At 64.3% G+C, this 4275-nt stretch overlaps 1 protein-coding gene across 1 annotated transcript in view; it reads left to right on the plus strand.

The window, feature by feature from the left end:
• The first annotated feature begins 6 nt into the window (after nucleotides 1–6).
• Nucleotides 7–4275, plus strand: part of ADCY1 (adenylate cyclase 1) — a 108622-nt gene continuing 104353 nt past the window's right edge. The window contains exon 1 of the mRNA XM_011229861.3: nucleotides 7–588. The gene's annotated coding sequence lies outside the window, so the exon portion shown is untranslated. The remainder of the gene's footprint in view (nucleotides 589–4275) is intronic.

Below are 4275 nucleotides of genomic sequence, written 5' to 3' on the forward strand. Positions count from 1 at the left end.
TCCGGGGGCGCCGAGAGGGCGGCCCGGCCGGTCGGCCGGCGCGGGCTGCGGGCGTGCAACGAGGAGTTCGCGTGCCCCGAGCTGGAGGCGCTGTTCCGCGGCTACACGCTGCGGCTGGAGCAGGCGGCCACGCTGAAGGCGCTGGCCGTGCTCAGCGGTTTGGCGGGCGCGCTGGCACTGGCCGAGCTGCTGGGCGCGCCGGGGCCCGCGGGCGGCCTGGCCAGGGGCTCTCACCCCGCGCACTGCGTGCTCTTCCTGGCGCTGCTCGTGGTCACCAACGTGCGCTCGCTGCAGGTGCCCCAGCTGCAGCAGGTCGGCCAGCTGGCGCTGCTCTTCAGCCTCACCTTCGCGCTGCTCTGCTGCCCCTTCGCGCTCGGCCGTCCCGCGGGGACCCACGCCGGCGCGGCTTCGGGGCCGGTGGCCGCCGACCAGGGCGTTTGGCAGCTCCTTTTGGTCACCTTCGTGTCCTATGCCCTGCTGCCTGTGCGCAGCCTGCTGGCTGTCGGCTTCGGGCTCGTGGTGGCCGCCTCGCACTTGCTGGTCACGGCCACCTTGGTGCCCGCCAAGCGCCCGCGTCTCTGGAGGACGGTAAGTGCCGCTGCGCGCCCTCCGTCGGGTCTGGGACATACACCTGCCTGGGAAACACGGTGTGGGGGGGGGCGGCTGCACACCTACAGATTGGGCAGGTGGGGAAACTGAGGCCCCGAGTGTGGGGGGCGTTCAAGGTCACTCAGCGAGCTGAGGACGCAGTGGGGGCAGCTAGGGCCGGGCTCTTTTCCGAATTGCCATCCATAAAGCTTCCCTGGGTGTGGGCTGTGGAGACAGGAGTGTGGAGAGGGCAAGGATTGGCCCAAGGTCAGGCAGCTGGTGAGGGGCCAAGCCCGGCCAGAGCCCAGGTTGGCGCTCTTTGGCTGCACGCATCCAGCAGGAGGGACGGAAAGTGGGCGCGGGATCGGCCCCATCAGGCAGGGCTCCTGCTGGCTGTGCGCACGGCTCCGGGATCCTATCCAGTGCGCCTGGACCTCGTGCCGGGCTGGCAGAGTCTCCCTCCCAGCCTGCGGCTCCCCAGGGATGTGGGGAGGGGACAAGGACTTGGGTCCCCTCCAGTCTCTCTGGCGCCCGTTGTGGACCCATCTCTGGTCTAGAGAGACAGGTTTGCCAAGGTCGAACAGGGCTCTGGTCCTTGCCAGAGGTCCCCACCCCTGGCGAGGCCTGACCAAGGCTGGCAGCATCTGAACTTTGTCACTGCCTTCCGGGCCGGCCAGCGAGACAGTGGAGAGGACAAGGACGATTCCTGCTTCCCATGGGCTCCTCCCCAGCAGGGGATCTGGGAGGGAGGCTGGAGGCAGATGTCTTTGCTGTGTGGGGCTCTCCAGAGCCTGCCCAGGCAGTGTAGCCCAGCCCAGCCCACTGGGGCTTGGAGGGCTCTGAAGGAGGGTTTTGCTTCTGCCTCTGGCAGAATTTTGGCAGGAAGATGGGGGGAATCCGATGGGGTGGGCAAGCCATCTAGGGAGAGAATGTGGTAGATGGAGGAGATGGGGTGAGGAGGGGAAGCTGGACAGAGCAAGCTTTTAGAAGAAAAAGAGGGGGTGAGGAGAAGCAGACAGCAGGGTCTGGGGAGATTGAGGGCCCACCCCCTGAGGACTGAGGGAGGTGCTCCCAGACGGTGATGCCAGGTGATGCCAGGTGATGCCAGGGACGCACATGGTCAGAGGGGCCATGGACACACAGGGTAGACACAATGCTGGACGTGTATTTCAGGGCCCAGAGAGGCCAGCACGTGCTGGGGGGAGGGTTGGGAGGGGAAGAGGAGGGAATGGGGGAAGGGAGCTGGCAGAGGGGGTGCAGGGGAAGTGGTCTGTGGAGGTGGGGAGAAGAGAGAGAGAAAGTAGAGACAGAGGCAAGCAGAGAAAAGGGAGGAGGGCAGAGGGCTACCTGTGCCCAGGGAGGGGAGGGGGTTCTGTTCTGGAGGGTTCTCCAGCAGGCCTTCCCCTTGCCTCTCATGAGCGGCTTGTGTGTGGCCTTGCTTATAGTCCTTAGGAAGTGCTCCTGTCCCCCTCCCCCACACCCCTTCCATCTGTTGTGTGTTTGANCCCCCGGGGGGGGGGGGGGGGGCGGCTGCAGGACCAGAGGTGGAGGCCCAGTGGCCAGGTCAGCTCCGTGTGGGGAGGGGAGGTCTGAGATCTGGTGTATTAGGGTTGCAGCTGGTTTAATGAAAGATTGTCCTGTTGTCTTTTTCTGAAACGATTTTTTATAGTTTCTGGTCATTCCTTCTAGAGAACTAACGGCGAGTAAAGAGTCTGCCTGTAAAGGTGTTTTGGGCCCAGGGAGCCCCTGTTTTCTGGGGGGGAAGGGAGCCTATCCTGAGAGCGTGGACTCTTAGGGAGCAGGGATCTGGGGTTGGCTGCTGCTGGCTCCCTGGGCAATGCACACCCTTCCTGCACAGAGCCTCAGTTTCCCTACCCGCAGAGCTGGCATGCAGGTGGAAAACTCCTGTTGGAAAAGCACATATCCAGAGTCTTCTGCCACCTCCACGTTGTTTTGGCATCTTTAGAACGTTCCTGTTCAGGTCGCTACCGGTGGCGGCGATGTGGACAAGCAGACGGGGTGCAGACAAACGTGATGAGGGGCCTGGGTGCTGCCCTGGGCATAGAGTCTGTGCATGGGCTGGGAGGCCAGTGGGGAAGGTGGGAGCCACATGTGCCAGGCAGGGCCTCTGCTCACTGCTCCACCGCCTCCTGGCTACCCTGGGGTGCGACAGCCCCATGTTCCTCAGGAGCTGGTTTGGGGCAGGGTGTGAGCTGGGGCCCAGAAGGACAGGGTGACGGGTGACCAAGGCTGTCTGTGCAGGGCTGTTGCCTTTGCAGTACCTCCTGGGCGGAGTGTCTGTGCCTAGGGAGGAAGAGAGGAAGAGAGCTGCTCCTGCTCGGGGCACTGAGACGGCTGCACGCAGGGGGGCCCCCAGAGCCTCTGCCCCTCCACAGGGAGGCTCTGGGAGGTTCCTGCAGCAATCCTGCACCACCCTGGTGTTCGGAGTTCTGGGAGGTAGGCCACGTGCTTTGGGGACCCTGTGGCCCCCAGCCTGGCCCCGGCTGACAGGCTCTCCCAGGAGGTAGATGACTGCACAATTGAAATTTGTGGAGTGCTGTTCCCTGGGAGGGGCGCCTGCTCCTTCTCTTAGCCAGGGCACAAGGAGTTTAGGGAGACGGTCTCATTCCCCCCCAGCCCAGCCCCCAGGAGGAGCCTCGTAAATGTTGACCAGACTGGGCCCCTTCCCTCTTCCTGCTTTTTGCCCCCTGCCTGCTGGTTGTATGTACACGCAAAGCACAGAAATTCATTTTTATTTAACTGAGCCATGTGTCAGAACCGCAGGCATCATGTTGGGGGACCCCTGAGGTCTGCTCAGGGGCAGTGGGGCGGTCAGGCCAGGCTGGGGTGGGCTGGAGACCTGGGGTAGGTTAGGGGGCATGGGGGGTGAGGAGGAGGAAAGGTGGGGACGCCACAGGTGTGACCCCTGCTCCTTGGTGGTGGCACTTGGGGATTTGCAGGGTAGAGCTTGAGGAGGGAGTGACTGTGCTTGGGGACTGGGCGGCAGTGGTGGGGAAGCAGAGTCAGAAGTGTGCAAGCCAAGGTCATAGTCTTGGAGTGGTGGTGGGGGCAGCGGGGTATGTCTGGAGAGGAGCACCTGGCTCAGGGTGCCCCCCCAGGAGACCCCCAGGGCCCTGCCTTTCACGGGCTGTGTGTGTGCCTCTGCCAGCTCCAGCTTGCTCCTGGGCGCCCCCCCCCACGGCCCCAAATGCCCACTTCTTGGCCAGGGTGCGGCAAGATTACTGTATCTTCTTGGACCCATCCAGGGGCCACTGCTGTGTGCAATATGGTGTTGTTTGGTTGCCTGTCGATGTAAGTGACATATATTTCGTGCCCCCTCCCTCCCCAGTTCTGAGCCTCAGGCAGGACAACAGAAAGCTCCATTGTCAAGGCAAGTGGGGGTTGGCGGGAGTTCCCCTGTGCCCCTCCAGGTCGTCTGAGCTCTGGGGAGAGCTCGAGTGCTGCAGGCAGGTGGAGCGATGTCACCGCCCTCAGAGCCCAGGCGCCGCGGGGCTCACCGCGCCCAGGTGTGCGCTGCCTGCTTCCCGCTTGGGCTGTGCCCACTCCCGGGACTCCGGCTCCTCTTCCTGCGGCGGGGAGCTGGCGCTACCTGTGCCCCGCTCCCTGCCGGGCCCCGTCCCCGGCGACCACCCCTCACCGGACGCTCCCTCCGCCCCGCCCCCGGCC

This window comes from Ailuropoda melanoleuca, chromosome 1 (genome assembly GCF_002007445.2).
Source record: "Ailuropoda melanoleuca isolate Jingjing chromosome 1, ASM200744v2, whole genome shotgun sequence".
In the NCBI taxonomy this organism is placed as follows: Eukaryota; Metazoa; Chordata; class Mammalia; order Carnivora; family Ursidae; genus Ailuropoda; species Ailuropoda melanoleuca.